Here is a 19,951-nt window from a genome sequence, read left to right as displayed (position 1 = left end):
AAGCTTACTAGGTTACCAATAGCATTCATAAAGCCACACAACTGAATAGATCAATGAAGGCACGTCCTACAAGCTTCTATTTTTCATGCACATCAATTGATGAATACTACTTTTAAGCCATACAGTATCTTGTCGGTTGTGCAATGCAGAAACCCGTGTATCCCTATTACATGCACAGAGCACAAAGACCTGCACTTTTCTGCTAATACAAAAACCACGACTAGCTAGCATTACGTACACATGCATTGAAGGAAAATCTGTTCTGACACTTAAGCAAGGAACTCTAGGTAACAGGATGGAAAATAATAACATAACTTTTATTACGACTGGGTGATGCTTTTCTCAAAATAGCGAATTGTTGGGGTGGTCGATAAAGGTCCCAATGAGAAAGAGGCGTGAACCCTATAGATGACTGGGGGAACGTCGATGTTGACGCAATGTTGCGATTTAGCATGTATCTAGTGTAGTAAATGAGATAAGTGTTACTTTTAGTGTTACTTTGTGTTCAAGTTCACACATTTTAGATCTACACGCACGCAGCAAGGTAATGTCAAAACTATAGACGCAAATATATACAATGTGGGTGTGGTGTGCCACATAGCGCCTATAAATTGGACAGCAAGGAGCTTCATATGGGCACGTGAGAAAGGAGATTTTCAATGAAGAAACCACTGTGAAAAGGACACAGAAGTCTTGAACATACAAACACAGACATACATGGAACATGTATCTGGGATAGTTTGGGTACATAGTGAATATACAAATCTGCATGCCGCAAGTCCTCTCATAGTTAGGGATTGTGCAGAGCCAGGAGCCTGGGTTGGTGAAATGACTCCTAGTGGGGATAGTGGTATCCCCACTAGCACGTCGACTGAGAGGTTTGTCCCGATACCCTTCAGTTTGCTTGTCTGGTTGTCTAGAGCCCTCACCTAGGGATGAGGTGGCATTTTATGGTAAGTCCACCCACAGATACCTTTCTGGAGTATACCATTGGCACCCTTCAGTCTGCATTGACCGTGCAGACAGAGGCCTCGCCAACCTTTTCTTGGCTAGTCGAAGTAGTGAAGTGCATCTTCCTTTAGTCAGGGAAAGATAGTATTGTAGTCGAGAATGCTCTACTAGTGATGAAAAGAGATTGAGACAGTGGTGTTGTAGTGAAAAACATTGTGCTTTTTGGGGCGGCATTGTTTTTTCTGATAATATGCTGTCTTTTGTGTAAGAGTAGGACGTATAACTAAAATGAAGAGACCGTGGTGAAAGCGAACGAGCCGAGAAATTGTGGGGAATATTAAGAAACTGGGAAGGGGAAGAAAGGGGCTTCCTTGGGTTGCAATTTTCTGCTGCCGGTTCGGCTTCCGTGATTTAAGTCATTGATTTTGAAGTAAATTGTTAAAAGGTAGACTGGGGTTGGAGTATGGAGACTCCACTGAATCACTTGTGTCAGGCATGTCCTGGTTGTAAGGTAAAGATTTTAAAATACCATAGAGAATGGCTGCGGAAAACTACTGGTAAAATGCTCAATTCATGGTCTAAAAAGGGGACCTATGATAAGGGTATGTTGGAAAACTTGTATACTTTCTTAGTTACTAGGCGCAAAGGTTTGAAATTAGAAAATCATTTAAATATCTTAAGAGTTATGGACGATGTACAAGAAGGGCGGGAAGGCCAATAATGTTAAAGTCTCAGCGGAAGGGCAGAGAAAGGAGGGTGCAGGAATTCCTTCTCCATCACCCCCATATGGGTGCTATACTTTATCGCCCGCAGAATGGTATTTGGACCCTGAGTTCGAAACTCCATTTTCTCCAGCAGCCACTCCAGTGGTTGTGAGATGGGCACATATAACGCCTCCAACAGCTACATTTCCTAAAAGATGGGATACTGACAAAAGTGGAAGGGTAACTCCTTCAATGGCAAGGGCCGCAGGAAGATAGAGAACGGAGGGTGGAAAGCTGATATTCCACCGACTGCTAGGCTAGCAGAGATTTAGGGTGGGGAGCGAGAGAGAGTGAGACCCGCAGCTGGAAGAATAGATGAAGGGCAAAGAATGGGCGAAAAAGGGGAGACTGTTCCTTTTGCCGCTAGGATAGAGGATAGGCTGGAAATGGCAGTGAAGACGCAGGAGCGGAAAAAATTGGAAGAAGTGTTGAGGCTAGCGGAGGAAGAGGTAGTGCTGTTACGACAGCAGAGAAGTGAAGAGCAGGAAGAAGTGAATAGGCATGTAAAGGACGTAGAATAAAGAAGGTGGAGGCATGGACAAGTTCTTGTTAGATTGGATGGGTCAGTTATCAAAGAGGTCAATGTAGACCTTGAGGATGGAAGTGTTGCTGTGGGCACAGGATTTGAGCAAGGAGAACGTGTACCGGCACCCTACAGTAGTGCCAAGTATGTTTCCGTTCCTATAGAAACACCAGGGGATGTGACTGCAGAAGACGAGGATGAATGGGAATCGGATGTTTAGCAGGAGGAACAGGGTGTTGAAGCCCCAACTCCCGCTCTTGTAGCAGTGCCAGAGATTACACCATGGGATTTTAGGACACACTGTGGTCCCCGAATGGCTGTACTGAACAGCAGGGAAAAGACAGGGAGAGCCCTACTAAAGAAGGGTGTGACTCAATTTGTGTTGCTCCATAAGGGTCAAAGAAAGGTGTATTATGTCCCGCGATCACACATGGACCGGAATAATTTGTGGAAGACACTCTTTTCGCTAAATGCTGGGGTGGGTGAGTGGATTTATGAATTAGAAAAACACAATGCCGATGTCATGTTGACCATAGGGGACATGAAAAGCGTATTCAAAGCTCTAATTGGGGAACGGACAGAGGCGCTTTGGAGGCGAGCAGGTTATCCGGGAGTTCAGTTAGATACGAACACCCACGATGGAGCAGGCATTTAATAATTATAGGGCACAGCTATGGGGGCGCCCTGCAGGTCATGTATCACGATACGCCAGATATAAATTCTATTTTGGCCAAGACAATGAAGTTAGATGATGATGATCCTGCCGCACATATCCAGTTAATTCAGGAGACGTGGAGGGCAGAGACAGGAGAAGCATGGGATAAGAACATGGCAATTTTTTTTTATCATATGCTAAAGAAGGGACTTCCCAAAGATAAAGATGATCTGGATAAAGTAGTAGGGATGGAAACCAAAGGTTGGCCGGAAATGTAGGCACATATTGTGCATTTTTGTAAAAGAAGGCAAGAAAAGGAAAAGGAGAGCATAGAGCAGGCAGAAAAGGCAGAGGCCAAGCATGTTCAGAAAAAAATTGCAAAGATCTTTTTGGAAGGAGCGGTTATTACCAGCTCAACGGAGGGCCAGCAGGGACAATTGGGACAACAGCGACATGTTGAATCAGGTATGACACGAGGTTGGATGGATGAGTATGCTCCCGGTCAATGCAAATGAGAGGGCTTCCGAGGGGTAGGGAAGGATTTTCATGAGGAGGTTGGCCATTTGGCACGTTCGGAGGTAAGGTGCCCCAGGTTAACGGGCCGATGGTAAATAACTATGGTGGGTTGTTTGGGATCCAGTGTTGGTCATGTGGAATTCCGGATGGGACACGTGGAACGTGCCCCAGGGAAAGACAAATTACAGAAAAGAGCACCAGTTTGACAAAGAGTCATAAGAATGTGGGTGTGAGTAAAACACACTTAATTGAGCTTTTTGGTCAATGAATGCATAGTGACAAGGCCAAACACTGGAAAGGATGAGTGATAAGTGATATCAGAGCAAAGAGGCTGATAAGGAAAAGCAAGAAGATTGTAAAAGTAGACATCAAAGCCAAGAGGTCAAGACATAGGGATTCTGGTTTTTGACCTGGGATGGGTGGACCGTTTGGTCTGACAACTGCATCTAGACCAGATAGCCCTACATGTTGGAAACTTAAAGAGATTGTGATCATGAAGATAAAGTCTTGGGGAAGGGAACTCAGAGATTTGAGGAGCTGCATTGTGTGGTCTTGAGAACGAAGCATCGAGATAATTTTGTTTTCTATGAACTGTCTTGCTTGTAACTTGGGGAAGGGAATCCCAAGAATAGTTTTTTGTAACTATATTACTTTGAGCTGAAGAAAGGTTATCTTGAGAGTTTTTTGTGGAAAATACTTATACTTGGGAAGGGGAGCTGAGAGAAAGCCGTGAGCTAGAAGAAGCTCAGTACTTTGAGATGAAGACTATTTGTTTTGATTCTGACATCCCTACACATTGGTTAGCTTTAGTTGTGAGGGCAAGGATAGGTTTTAGACACAGACAAACTTTTAAGTTCAACTCTTGGACTCAGACGTTCCTTAGTTTTGTTCAGGTAGGGAAATCCCACTTTAGTATAGGGCAAGTTAGGCCTTCTACCACCCTGACATGTAATTTAATAAAGTATTTTATTTTGAACTTTAAGTCTGTTGTCTTTGTCTTGCTTCATGATACCTTCACAGCACAGACATATATTCAGATGTTTTCTGTGAAATGTGCTTGGGTCAGTTGGGGGAACAAGGGTTACATGGCAAACACACATATCTATATACCACAGGTCCCTCATAGTTGAGGTTGGTGTAGGCCGCAGAAATCTAGGGTGGCGACAAACTCTGTGCGACCTGGGAAGCTGGTTGATCGAGTACGAAGGCTGGGGGAAAGCAGTTAACTGCATTTGGGCAGCTGCGATAACATCAAATGGTCAGCTGCTCCCAGGCAAGGGTTTTACGACTTAGTCCTATTGTGGAGAGAAGATGTAATATTTCCAAGTACATGGGAGTTGTTATTCAGTGACTAGGGAAGTCCGGCCACCTGGTAGGGTCGACTTCTGTCCATGTAATAAACCCGGTGCAAGGGGTGCTTAAGAGCAGAAATGACAAATGGTTTATAGGTTTCAATCAGGTTCTCACAAATGACCTAGATGTGACCAGTGAAATGGCAGTCATTATAGATTAGCATGAAATGGGAGATCCCAGAGACACCACCAAGTCTGGGTGGATAGGATGGCTATTACCAGTTCAAAGGGAATTTGTTTGCCCCCCCCCTCCTTATATTGTTGAAGTGTCCTTGCAAAGCCATGTTGTGCGTCACTAGGTAACCATATAATGATGTCACTACTATGAAAAGATCCCAAAATGGGGTATGATGTAACCATGAATTTATGCAAATGTATGTCGAAAGGAGTTGATGATTAAATGAATGTATCCAATGAGAATGTGGGAACTTGGGGGGCTTAGATTTATTTGTATAGGTTTCACCACTCATGTTTGGTGGGATGACTTTGTAACAAAATATGTAGGAGTGTATTAAGTGTTGCAAAATGTATATAATGTGAGATGCTTGTGTGGTTCGGGAGGGCATCGGGTTAGTTTGACTCTTTGTCGTCATCTAGCCCCTCACAGCCATTTGTACAATCAACTTGCTTTACGGACACATGTGAACTCGCTTCTTTAACAGGTAGGCCTATTTTGGGGAAGGAGATTGAAGGTCCACCAATACATTGGCTTTTGTTCCCTAGACTGCTAAGAAGCCTAAAAGGCTCGGAGGCCTGTCATCACCCGACCTGAAAGATCTGGGGCTGCTGAACAGTGAGCGGGGCAGTTCTATCTCTTAAAAGTGAGAGGGGCACAATGGGCCTCAATTACCACCAGATCATGAGCGGGGTAATGGAGGACTGAATACCCATTGTTGCAGTCCCGTTTGGCGGAGCTGGAAACACATTCACTGTTTGTCTCTGTCCGCCGCATTAGCTATTCCCGCTGCGTCTCGTCCAAATTGTTGCAGCTGTCTAGTTGTTTCTTTCATCCGCATTGCTGGGCCTAGGACATCGCGTGAGGACGTCCTCCAGGAAGACGGAATTCAGCATCAAAAGCAGCTCTGATGCTGGCATTCTTGTGCCACTACTTTTTCTGATTCCTAGACCTTCGTAAATCCATTCGTGCTGTTTTCCTATCTACCTTTTCTCCTGTCACCCTGGCCCTCTATAACTTTGTTTCTACTTATTGTGTTATTGTGTTGCTGCAGCTCGCATTGATAGGACAGCTCCTGCTTCCCTTGATTGACATATTCCCCTGTACTTGGCAATCGTGAGAATTCTCTGAAGTCCTTCTACCTCCATCCTAGTGAGTACAGCTCCATCAGTCTCAGGGTTTTCTACCCCAGGAGGGTTTCCCTGAGACCTCGGTTTTCCCATGTGAACCTTATGGGTGACAGAGGTTTCGGGCCATTCTCACGCTCTTCAGGTTTGGTCCAGTCCTTCAAGGTCAGTGGAGCAAACTGTATATGTGTTTTAAGCTAACATATAACAGTGCATAACAGTTAGCAACGCCCCAATGGACCAAATGCAGCAGTTAGTTGCTGCAGTCCGTAAACTCACTGTTGAGATTCAGACCTTGAAACACAAAAATGCAGCTTTACGCCAGCAGATTAACAAAGCACATGGCCCAATGGATATTCCCCCGGATCCGTTTGCAGGGGTAAGTTTGATGGTAACCCCCATAAGACAAAGGAATTCCTATACTCTTCTACCATTCAGTTTACATTTAAGGCTACATATTTTCCGGCCAACCGCGACAAGGTCGGGTACATGATTTCAAACTTGGCTGGGGATGCTTTAGCTTGGACTACCCAATTAGTGACAACCAATAACCCAATCCCAGATTCATACCAGGGGTTTGTGAATAGCATCAGGGCTATGTTTGGCCACCGGGAGATATGGTATTCACCCAAGAACAATTATTGGACTACCGAAAGGGAACTATGGACATTTTAAACATATGTCACTTGCTTCAAACAATTAGCCACAGACACTGTTTGGCCCGATGATCCCTAATCACCTTATTTAGGACGGGGTTAACAGAGGAATTAAAAGAGGAGGTTTCTCGGATTGCTGGGCCTGCTAATTTAGCCGAGATGGTTTCCCTGGCTATGCAATTGGACTACTGTCTCCAAGAACGTCTAAGGGTATGCAAAAAGGGATATTCACCTCTAGAGGCTTTGGATATACTCCACCCTGTAGCAAATAAAAGCGAATTGGAAGAAACTACGTAGCTGGGGATCGCTGGGGGTCCGCTTTCTTTGGAGGAAACAGCCAGAAGTCAAACCCAGGGGCTCTGTATGTATTGTGCCTCGGATAAACATCTCCTCCGTAATTGTCCCATAGGTCGTCCCAGGCGATTGGGAAATGCCAGGTCCCGGTTGTAGAGGGAACCACGATCAGGGAAAGTCAGTTAGGTTCCCCTGCTAAGAACCTCTTTGACACTTCTCAATCTATGGTTTAGTTAACATTTCCTTCCATTTACAGAATCATGACTTGATACACATGCCTGCCTTGATTTATTGTGGTGAAGCCAGCATCTTTATGGATGACCCCTGGGCTAAACGATAAGGGTATTGTCCGCCTTGTAAAAGACAACAATATCATCGTGGAAGGGTTTGATGGCACTCCTTTGGTTTCGGGCCCTAACAAAGAAGCAACCATTCGGTTGACTATGTCGATCTCTTCTCATTCAGAACAAATAACCTTTGATCTAACTAAAGCTGCTCATTTTCCAGTTATCCTGGGTTTACCCTAGTTACGCTGCCAACATCCATTCATAAATTGGACCGCAGGTTCTATGTTCCTGGGATCCAAGTACTGCATCTCTCACTGTTTAACCAAAGGATCTGTTGGTTTACATTGCTATAGCAAATTTGTAGATTTCACTACCCCTTCCACAGTGGTTGACAATATCAGTTTGATACCTGAACCGGATCAGGATTTCCAAGACGTTGTTTCAGACCTTCAGTTCAAGGCTCTCCCTCCCCATCGGCGGTACTGTGCTCTTATTCTACATCCTAATCAACCACCCCATTTGGGCGTATGTATATTCTGTCCGAAGCTGAAAAGACTGCCCTTAAAGAATACTTAAAAAATCCCCAGCAGGGGCTTCTCTTTTTTTTTATACCTAAAAAAAATAAAAAATTAGGAACTCTGCCATTGTCTAGATTACAGAGGTCTGTAAGGAAGGCATGGTATCAACAGTAAGACAGATACAATAGCCCAGGGTATTTATTGAACTTCAATTGGGTTTGAAAAATGCCTATCTAATCCTAGATCTAAAGATGGGAGCAAGCTATGACCATCAAAGAATAATAACGCAGTCCTAGTGGTGTCTTGTCAAAATAAAAGGGCATATCGTAATAAACCTATTGACAATCCTTATCTCTACATACAAATAGTGTGGGAAATAATGTTATGCAAATGAAGTGTTCAAGAAATGATATGTCAGGATATTCAAGCCGTTGGCGTCCCTTGCCCACGTTTTCAGCACGGGACAAGGTGACACACTCAAGCTTAGCAAAGTCTCTCACTTCTCTAGCACAAGGATGCAGTTCAAAACTTCCACATCATGGCCATCTGTGCCAAAGTCTCTCTTTCAGAGGGCCTGATGCAACAAACAATAAAGTTCCTTTCTTTTATGTATTTCACATATACACAATTTTCTTAGGTGATTCCCTTTTCACCTTGGGTCTCCCTCCGCAGGGCTCAGAAACACTTCGACACAAAATCTTCAATCAGTCTCCCTCCACTGTGCTCGGACCAATTTATCTATTTTGCCATCAACCTTCTTTACTGTATCAACATCAAAGACTTTCGATTGTGCACAGGATTTTGCTTGACCCGTTGCAGGACCACTTCGATTCACAATCCTTTGCCACTCTTTCACTTACTCTCAGCCGGATACCTTACAGAGACCTTTGATTGAGCACCCATGCAGTGCTGGACCACTCTGTCAAAGGTACTGTATCTTTGTTTTAAAGTTCAATCACTCATCTGCAGTTCAACTTTACTTGCGTTGGTTATCACACGCATTTCATACAATGTTTGTTTCAGCGCTTGATATACAATGTTGCTGCTTGCAACCTTATCTCCAACATAGACTGGTCTTGTATTGGTCTCCCCAACTCACCGGCTGTATTGATTTCACTGATGCTGCTTTGTTTTTGGATCCAAGGCCAGTACCATGGCAGCATGCCATTCTCCACGCCTTGATTATCGAAGCAGGAGAGTCCCGGGTACATCCGACCCACAATGCAGGATTCCTCAGCCTGGTTTCCTGGTCTTAGGCTTTCTATTCAAGGATTCGTGAAAGTAATGGTTCCTTGTTGAAAAGGTCAAGAGAACTTTCCTCCTTGCGATTCTCTTCTGTTTTGCCGTCTTTCTCCTTGTGTTAAACTGCCATCTTGGAACTGCTGTTTCCTCGTGTGCTTTGCCTCACTCAGAGTGTACTCATGCTCCACCTTTTATCCTTGTAGGGAAGTGTAATGGAAGTGAGGTGTGTGTGTGATGGTCAGTAGTTGTCTGACCTTGTCTGACCATTGTATTGTGTGAGAAACCTGAGGCATTTCTCCCAGGCTATACTCCGGGAATCCTTTGTTCAGGTGGCCCGGGAAGGGCCATTGCTTTTGGATCCCGACCCTGGGGGCGTACGAGCGAGGGTGGATCACCTCCAAAGGGTCCTTGGGGACTACAGGAGACACGCCCTAGGGCGTGACATGGTATTCCTCCCATTCGATACACACCATTATCAGAGCCCCATCATACCCCAGTACCTTTCTATAAGAAAAAGGCAAAACCATCAGGGAAAATAAAGACCATCCCTAAATTCAAACATGAGTTTTACCCCCCTTTCCTCGAAACCCACTTTTCAACAATCCTACATTGAAACCCCTTTTCCTGACAAAAATCTATAACATCTTAATCCCTTGCTTGTAGAACACCACAATTCCCATAATCCCACTCCCCTATTGAAATATCCAAAGACTGGGACAAAGAAGAGGCAGATGGGAGTCATGAGGATTAGCCATAGGAATCCATGGTCAATGGATTCCTATGGGCAGTCTCCATGTTGTCCCGATAATGAGGTCAGGCACAGTCAGGCAAGGAGGGACAACTATTTACACCCGATTCCAATTACCTCTAGCTAGAATTATAAAAGCATCAGCCAGAAACAGCATTTGAAGCGAGCTGGGGATGCTGAAGGGTGCCGAGACGCCAGAGGGAGAACATGTTGCCAGTGAAAACATGGAAGGCATGGAGGAGGAAAATGTGCTTGGACACTGGACTGGTGAGCACAGGGTAGGCTGCAGTGTGGAGTCGAAGGTGTGCCTCCAGGAAGCCAAACCAGGGGCAACTGGGGTCACCAGGTGGCACCCACATCAGAGCTCCTCCCCTGGGCCAAACCAGAGAGCCGAGGCCTTGGAGAGGCATGTAGTAGGATCCTGATCTCAAACAGAAGATCCACGTTTTGCTCCTGATGCACCCAAACTGTGAGAATGCCGTTTTGGGGAGCTGAGAGTGCATTATGGGACATGGAGTCCAAAACTTTACACTTTGAAAATTGAGAGAGGTCTGAGCCTGACTGGGGGGGGGGGGGGGAGACCCTTGTGCGAACATTGAGGAGAGAGAACCCTAAGAGCCTTTGGGGAGCAAGGTCAGGAGCGAGACAGAGCCCATGAAGGAACAGCTTACTGCAGGCAGCAGTTAAATCATGGGAGAAAGACAGCGAGTCAAGAAGAGCGAAAAAGAAGGAAATGGCCTTCGAACTTTCCGACGATTGATCGTTGTGCTTTTGAAACCTTGAGAACAGCAGATGTAAGTCCAGGACGTGAAGCCAGAGAAACCTGCTTTGTGGTGCCGCGATACCAGGTGCACTCCTGCACGACCAGTCGGGTCGGGGCGGAACAGCCAACGCTGTGGTACCATCCTTGACTCAAAAATAAAAGCTACAAGCCACGAGTTCCGCATAGCCAATGAGTTGGAAGAAACTGTGCGAGACCGGTCTGCGTTTGAACAGAGGTTGCAAGCAGCAACAATATATCCTAAAGAATGTATGTAAGTATGGAAGCGTGTGATGAAAGACGCGAGCAAAAGGAATTGGAAGATAATTATTATTTATTTTATCTACTTGTTTTAATCGCAATAGAGATTTTTACAAGATGTAAAAAGATGCTTCAATTTTAAATCAGTCAGTTAAGTCTTTAGTCTCACAGTTCATACCTTCCTCTGTCGTTATATTTTTCACAATCCAGTCTTTTCCTGCTCTGCTAATATATGTCGCAGTGTTTGGACCACAGCTAGCACCTATGATATCTTTTCGCCGCTCATCAGCCTCGCCCACCAGATGGCTTCTTCATTTATCAGTGATACAGAGATATGTCAGTCTAGGTAGGCCATTCTGATGGTTTGAGTGCCTGGGCATGATAATAGAAGGTGTCTTACTGTTTCAATCTGTTGTTGATTGTTGCAGTATCAGCACTTGTCGGAATCGGAGAGTCCTCTTATGGACAAAATTCCATATGTTTCTAGAAGGTTTAAACGTGCCCTTATAAAGGTATTTCTGAGTGCTTTATTGGGAAACCTCTTCAAATAGGCTTGAGTTTGATTTATCTTTTTTGTATTGATGGGTAAGTTGATTGTCAATTTGTTTTTCCCCGCTGCTTCTAAGGTCTGGATCCAGTCAAGTCGCTCCATTTTTGTTTTCACCTTTGTTGGATTCTGCACAAGCTCGTCTTCGGAGCTACACATCTCTTACAATTTATCCTTGTTTTTTTGTGTCCATATGTTCAGCATTTTACAGCGCCTTTCTGTTATTTCCACGTTAATCAAACCCAGTATCTCTGGGCGTTTAGGAAAAGGCGTTTTTATATACAGCATTATGCTGTTTCGGTTGATCATTCCTTGGAAGGACTGCAAGCTTAACTCTCTACGTATCAAGGCCATTGGGGTTGATTTTGGCAATCTTAGTACGTTTCTCCTGAGATAGCCGTCTAATTTCAGCCATATTTTTGTCAGGATGTAGGGCATGGCTTCAGCACCATATGTCAAGGATGGAATTACTTTTGCTTTATAGAAGTCTATTGCTGGAGTCAAGGAGAAGCGGCCACATTTTATGTCGACTGCTCTTGTTTGTGACGCTAGTTTTTTTTTTTCGAATAGGACTCGCTGCATTACTACTTCTGTGCGGCTGCCATCCAAGGTTACTCCCAGGCACTTGAATTCGGTTACTCTTTCTATTTTTAACTTTTCTGCTCTCTTACGTGACTTTTCCAGAGACATGATTTTTTTGCCGTGGGTATCTCTTTGGATAGCAGGCCTTGTAAGGTTTAGTCGTATTCTCATTGTGGTGTTTGAGTGGAGGGCTCTTATTGGCTCTGTGATTTCTTCAGGGCATTTCGAAGTTGACAATTTGTCCCAAAGTATGTCTCGATTTGACCTGGTCGAATGCTTGCACCAGGACAATAAACGCGATTAAGACTTTCGGGTGTCCCTCCATAATTTTTCCTTTTATGGTACTCAGGAACAGTATGTTTGCTGTGGTTCCTATGTTCTTCATGAAGCCTGCTTGGAAGGGGTCTGCACAGGGAGCTTCTTTTGCCAAGGACTGGGAGCGGGTTAATATCATGGAGCCAAAAACCTTTCCGATTATGTCGAGAAGTGCTATAGGGTGGTAATTTCTAGGTTCTTCTTTACCGCCCTTTTTAAAGATTGGCACTACTGTTGATGTTGTCCAGGAATTATGTATTGTTCTGATCTCGACGCATCTTTTGAACACCACACTAATGAAGGAAGCCCACTCCTCCAGAAGATTTTTTAGATCAATGTTTGTTATACCGTCAGGGCCGGGGCCTCTTGATAACTTTAGTTTCTGAATTACTTCGAGAATGGACTCTCTGTCACTTAGAAAAATCACAAACAACCTGGGAAGTTCCATCAGCTTTTGGTTGTTGATTGTTGGGGATTTAAATAAGCTTTTAAAATGTTTCAACTAAGTGGCCTCTCCTGTGTTCTTCTGGAGTGCATCGTTTGTTATGTTCTCTGTTGACCTCACCAGTGACCAAAATTCACGTGGTTTACGACCATACACTGCCCAAAGCATCTCTTCCGAGTCTTGCGCATAAAGTGTCATTCGATAATTTTTGACCCAGGACTTGTATTTCTTTATTGCTCGAATCACCTCTTCCCTGTTGGTTTGATTGTTTTGACGTCTCACTATTCTTTTTACTTTTCTCAACTCACGTCTTTTTCCCACCAAGATATTGTCATTCTTGTGGTTTTCCGGTTTTGGTGGCTGTCCTGATTTGTTCGGTTTGATCTGATATACTCTAAACAAGGGTCGATAGCCTACTGGTTACTTTAGCTGGCCCGTGTCCTCAGGTTCTATTGTTAACTGGTACTTCATAATACATTTTTAGATGTTTTGTGCTGTCAGTTTCCCTGATTGTTGGTTTCAATCTGGGATGGCGTTTTTGGCTTTTGAAGGACTTCCATGTGGTGGTTAATAAGTTATGGTCACTTGAGTTGGTTCTTGTGACCTCGAAGGAAGTTATCAGTGGAAGGAGAGGTCTCGACATGAACATATAATCTATTGTCGCACGTGTATCTTCTCTAATCCACGTCAGCAATCGGTCGATCTGGTTGAATAGGATGTCTAGGTTGTGAAATTCTCTCGATGTCATGAGTTCTGACCATTGTGTGCCTCTTTCTTCCGCACGGGATGATTTTCTTGAAGATTTTTGAGTACTTTTCTATTTACCACATACTGCGTTCAAATCTCTGCAGATAAATAAATAATTCACTTGATGTTCAATATATGCTTCATCTATGGCTTTCTCAATCATTGAGAGATAGGTCTTATTACTCAATACCTGGGGATTCCAATAAGTGTTAAAGATGATCATTGTTGTACAATTTGCTTTGGTGGCACATTCACTGTGATATTTCCAGCTTACAAGTATTGCCAATAGGAATAGTGTTGATGCAGTGTATACAACTGCCGCAGTGTATGGCTGATATAAGTCCTGAAGTAGGTCGTCCTTTTGTGCCTTTTTGTGCTGGCGAAAAGACTAACTCGTAGCCGTCTAAATGGGGTTTATCTACCAGCCATGTCTCTTGGAGACACAGTGGGCCTCATAACGAGGAAGGCCGTAGAGGGTTAACGGCGCCGGTAGAGCTGCCGGCACCATTAACCCTCTACTGCCTCATTACAAGGTCTGCTCGTGGGTCCCGCTAAGGACGTCTGGTAAAACCAGGCGTCCTTATCGGGACCCGCTAGCGGGCCCGTTGTCAGCATCCTCCCCATCCCCATTGAGCCTTAAGGGGGCTAAAATGGGAATGGGGATGTACCGGGTCCGGGTCCCAGGAAAGGGAATTATGGGGCCCTCCAAGGCCGGAATGGCCCAGTAATTCCTCATTCCAGGAACCCGGACCCGGTACCCGGTATGGGGGTAGCCATGCCGCTAAAAGTGGCATGGCTACCTCCATACTTGTAATGAGGCCCAGTATGTCGAAAGATCCCAGGTCAACATCACTTGGGGCCGTCAATGTTGAAAGCCTTTCGTATTCCAGGAGCCTAGGTACAATGACGTAGGCTCTATTTTCCGATCTTCTGAAGCCACCTTCCACTGCGTTTGATAATGAGAAGCTGATAATTATGTTTGAACATTAAAGCCCGAAAAGATAAAAGATTGCAGAGTGGTCCGGTACTGCGGGTGTGCCCAGTCGAAGGTCTCTGAATTAGTTTATCTCACAAAGGGGAATTTGAGTTGGACTAATCAAGAGAAACAGTGAATCGAAGTGGTCCTGCGAGGGTCTAGGACAAATCCTTTGCATAGTCGAAAGTCTTTGATTCAAGTAAACTGTTAATAAGAATTATAAATGGAACGAAATGACTGAGCCCGGGTGAGGGAGGCCTATTGTGACTTTTGAGTTTAAAGAGGCTCCAAACCCAACCAAGGGAGAACCATTGGACAGTTATTTGGAAAGGGGGTCTGCACCCGGCTGCAAGAGGCCCCAAAGCTACGGAGAGTGTTTGATTGTGTGAAATCCTGAGAAGAAAAGAACTTTAATGTTTGTTTGTTGCATCCGGCCCTTTGAAAGAAGAGACTTTGAAAGGCAAAGAGAAGGAAGGGCTTGATGCTAATGTTTGAACTGCCCACTCGTGCTAGAGAAGCCAGAGACTGTGCTAAGCTCCAGAGTGCCACCTTGTCCTGTGCAGAAAACGTGGGGAAGGGAGGCCAACATCCTGAATATCCTGACTTATCATTTCTTGGACACTTCTTTCTTTTACACACCACTGTTTCCTACACAGTTTGTAATTAGAGGTAAGGATTGGCAATAGGTTTATTAGTATAGGCCCTTTCATTTTGACAAGACACTACTAGGACTGCGTTATTTAGACTTGGGATTAGATGGGCGTTTTTCAAACCCTTTTTGAAGTTCAATAAACACCCTTGAACTGTGATCACTTGTGTCTGTCGTCTTACTGTTGATACCATGGTTTCCTTACAATTGGGACACATCAGGTATACGGTTCAGGCGTTAGTCCGTTTTCTCTCATCGCAGGTTGTCTGTGAAAGTGTTTGTGTTGTAAAATGGTGGGGGGATTGATTTCCTAAATATCCTACCTGGTAGGATGGGGTAAAGGTGTTACAGAGAAGGCGATACCGTGCCTCAACATCTGGTGTCCCACTCCCGAAGACCCCTCACTCAGGTGATCCTCCCGCACTGGTCCACCCCCAGGAACTGGATCCAAAAGCGATGGCTGTGTCCTGGCCACCTGGATGACAGATCCGACACCTTCCGGTTTCTCACAGGTCTCAACAAGATCACTGTACCAGATCGCTATCCTATGCCTCGGATTCCTGACATTCTGGAGGCGGTGAGGGATGCATCTTACTTCACTACATTAGGTCTTAGAGGAGCCTACCACCTCTTTGATAAATTGGAAAAGTGTGACTCACCAAACCGAAGTAACCTACTTGGATTATGTGTTATCCAATAAGGGTACTGCTATGGATCCTAACAAGATCTCTGCTGTGCTTGATTGTGTCATTCCCATGACCATTAAGGTACTACAATGTTTTCTAGTCTTTACACATTTTTATAAATGCTTAAAAAAGGGGCATGCTGCAGACCACCAGTGGACGCGGACGAAGATGGCCGTGTAAGTGAGGAGCTCCGAGCTTGGCCAGGACTTTCAGTTACCAGAGAATCCCCCAGAGCCGTGAAACAGGGCAGAAAGGTAAGGGCATACGGCCCCCGCACCGGTGAATGCCCACCAAATGTCAGTGAAGATTGCCAGGCCCAGCAATAATCACAGTCGGCACAGAGGCCCTGGACGTCAAAGCCGCTGCGTACACACACACACAGCAGGGAACCCGGCAGCGAGCGGAAAGCGGCTGAGACCTGCCAGCATTTACCAAGTAAGGCGCCCACTTCCCTTCAGGCCCCACTTTCTCCTGCATAGAAATAACAATAGTGGGGAAGCACCGGCACCGTTGCTGGGTTGATCCGTGGACCGTGAGGCGGCTGAGCTGAAGTCCCTACCCCAAAGTCACAAAAACAAAGAGCGAGTCAGACCTGCATAGACAGTGCAGCAAGGTGCTCGGACCCTCCCTCTTCCCAATACAGAAACAAAAGTGTGGATGCACCGGCACCGTTGAAAGGCAGGAGCGAGGGTTGAGAAGTGGCAAGGCAGCCACCCCTACCCCAAAAACACACCACGGTCCTAACGAGCCCACATCAGCGAACAGGGTGAGTGAGGCGTGGTGCAGGGCTGCAGGCTGCAGCACCAACCGGCAAAGGAAAGGACAAAGGTCTCCAGGCCCCTCTAAGCAGGCAGGAGGGAACCCTGACCACACACCCATTAGCACACCCAGAGGTGCCGCAGCAGCCCAGGAGTTAAAGGGGGCCAAGATACAATATAGGCCCTGTCAGCATCGGCTGGGGCCACTTTCAAGCCCTGCAGTGAAGGGACCCGGTGGAACAGACGTGGGAAGGGCCCCAGCACGCAGCAGGTACGGGAACCCACACACACTGTATTGAAAAGAGAGTAGTAATGCGGAGGTACCAGGGGGTGCGTAGCAGAATAGAGAAGCATGGCAGGTGCAGCGGGATCCGGAACAGAGATGGCGGCTCATGAGAACACACAACAGGACATACATGCAGTGCTCTCAGAACTAAGAGCATTCAGGGCGGAGGTCCAAGGCTTGTTGGGTGCGCTTACCGAGAGAGTCACGAAGGTGGAAGACCGAGTTGAAGCCTTGGAACACTTGCACCGTGCCGCAGACATAGGTGACGCAGGCGTAGAGATGCGACTGAAGGAGTTTGAACGCAGGGACCGGGAAGGGCGGTCTAAAGTTGATAACATTGAAAATAGAGAGAGGAGGAACAATCTCTGTTTGGGGGCTCCCAAGTCAGGAGACAGAAACACCCCAGGATCTTGAAAAGTCCCTGCTGCGCGGTCTGTTGGGGGCTTCACCAGAGAGGTATATTAAATTTGACAGAGTTCACAGAGCCCAGCGAGGGCACATGCTCAGTGGTAGCTAAATGCCACTACTACACAGATAAGGAAGAAATATTACAACAAGCATGGGAGCAGGGCACAATTGAATGGGATGGATTGCAGATTATAATTTTCCAAGACCTATCGGCCTACACCCTGGACCAACGTCACAAATGCAGGCCCCTGACAAAATGGCTTCAAGATAAAGGAGTTAGGTACCGTTGGAACTTTCCCTTCACTCTCTTGTTTGAACTTAAGGGAGAAAACTATTAGAGTGAGGAGGAGTAACCGCAGAGGGAGAGCCAGCACCAGCTGAGGGAGCGCTTCAGGAGTGCATATGCTCAACTCCAAGGGGAGGGGGGAACAAAAAGAGACTGGAGCTCAAGACGCTCTAGGAAGCCAAGGGCCCGGACCCCCCCCACTGACGTGAACTGTCGCTTTAACTATTTGTTGAGAGAAGGGAGGTCAGCGAGACAATAACTGGCCAGATGTGAGCATGCTCAGTGGGGAAAGGAGGGCCAGGCCGACCACAATTCCCCACTGATCACAACCCTCCCGATACTACTGAAAAAGCTTGAGCTATATGGGCAACTGTCGGGCTTTAAGGTGAACCTTAGCAAATCCGTGGCATACCCAGTGGGATTCGAGAAAACCCAGATTGGGGAATATATGAAGGGACTTGGTTTCCGAGTGCAGGGTGATGGGCTCCGTTAGAAACCATGGTGGCCTATTTGACAGAAGCTTCTCCCCACTACGGGGAAAAATAAAAAGGGATCTTGACCGTTGGACCAGACTTAATCTGTTGTGGATGGCGAGACTCAATTGTATCATGATGGTAATCCTTCCCAAGTTCTTGTTCCTGTTCCAGATGCTCCCAGTGGTGGTTCTGCACCCTTTCAAGAATCGGTCAGAGACAGACTCTTGAAATACTATGGGCAGGGAAGAGGCCTAGAATAGCATACAGAACCCTTATTCTCCTAAGGGAGGGGGATAGGTTTCCCGGACCTCCGGACATATTATAGGGCATCTCAGATGCGTGTGTTGGTAGACCACCAGGAGGCGCACTTGGAAAAGCAATGGGTTACAATGGACAACTCAATCCTTTCCCTGGTCCCCCTGGGCGAGTGGGTATGGGTCCCACAAAGGGGATACCAAGTGGGGTCCTCCGACACCCCCTGTTGGAGGTACTGTGGTCAATCTGGAAGGAAAGCAGTGCTATGAGGTGGATCACGACCTGAGAAACTGTCCGAAAGGTAAGTTTCATTCAAACTCCTCGGGTGGAAACTATTAAACTCAAGTAAGGAATTCCTTTCGGTTGTTTTTTTGGGAATGAAAGCCTACAGATATGGAAGAATACTGTGTAAGCAGCTCTGCTTTCCCAAATGAGGAGAGCTTGACCAAATATAACTCGGGTCCCAGATTCAAATGCACTTTAAATCTAATCGGTGTGCATGAAAGTAGGATGCTTTAGCCCTATAGAAATGGGAATTTGATAACAACGTAGCAATGATGGAGATTGGCAATAAGGACTGTACCATCTTATCTACAAGCATTAGAGACTCAGACCTTGTTATTCACTAGGTCAAGTAACACTAGGTTGGGGGCCCCCACCGGTTAATGCACACACGTCTCTGCCTTTCGCCACACAAATATATGATATGTCATTTATAACGCGCCTATACACAAGTGGCGTTCCACAGTTCCAGTCAACCTGCTCCAGATATTAGTGCTGCGCGCCCCCTCTTCCTCACTCATCCACGGGAGGCATGAGACCGGCATGCCAATATGCTTGACTCCCTCAGGCCTCCAGGGAGCAAGCCAGTGATTCTGCCGAGTGCACCTCGCTGATGCTCAGCAAAAAGAGAACAGGTCAATTTCCCCAGCCACTGGGTATTAGCCTCCAGCTCAGTCTGGTTCCAAGCTGGTGGGGTCCTCTGTGTCTGGGCTGCCACAGGGCACTTCGCAGCAACGTTCACAAAGACCTGCACCAAGAATCACACACCCTTCTCTGGCACTGCCGGCCACTCTATCGATGGCTGCCACTGGGACTAGAACGGGTCGATGGCTGCACAGCCTGTCACCCGCACCCATGCGGCATCCGATATGTTTCATCCCGACAGGAGTCTGTAGGGGACCTACACCTGATCTACTGGTGGCACAAGTGGGAAAACCTCATGTCTGCCGGCGATAAGTTTGCTAACCTTAGGGGAGCTGCGCTGCACAATGTAGGTTTTTTTTTTGTTTTATTAAGAAAGCAGCATTTCAGTGCCACACAACGGCCGCCTGGCCACGCCTCGCATCTCGCAGGTGTTTTTACCTGGTTTGTGCAAAACATCTTGGGCCCCTGCTGTGTAATGTTTTCAATTTGTTACTGGCAACAAGGGTGATGGAAAGTTGCAGAGATTGTCCACAGTATTAAGCAGGGGGAATGGGGATGAGGAGCAGGTGGAACAAGGTCTCCTGGCCTAAGCCCCGCCCACCTGGTGCCTTCCAGGTTGCTGCTCTTTTTCCCCACTTAGCAAGCCCGCCCACCTGGTGCCTTTTTAGGTTAGTGCTCTTTTTCCCCACTTAGCAAGCCCTGCCCATCTGGTGCCCTCTCTCCTCAGCTGTATCTGGGCACCCCCCTAAGGAATCTTATAGCAGTTCCCCCAGCAATTT

At 46.2% G+C, this 19,951-nt stretch overlaps 1 protein-coding gene across 1 annotated transcript in view; it reads right to left on the bottom strand.

Moving 5' to 3' along the window:
• MXD4 (MAX dimerization protein 4) overlaps positions 1 to 19,951 on the bottom strand; it is a 336,017-nt gene that overhangs the window by 236,751 nt on the left and 79,315 nt on the right. The gene's annotated exons all lie outside the window — the stretch shown is intronic.

Source organism: Ambystoma mexicanum, chromosome 6q, assembly GCF_040938575.1.
Source record: "Ambystoma mexicanum isolate Mex_15411 chromosome 6q, UKY_AmexF1_1, whole genome shotgun sequence".
Classification (NCBI taxonomy): domain Eukaryota; kingdom Metazoa; phylum Chordata; class Amphibia; order Caudata; family Ambystomatidae; genus Ambystoma; species Ambystoma mexicanum.
This window is presented reverse-complemented; position numbering and strand designations above follow the sequence as displayed.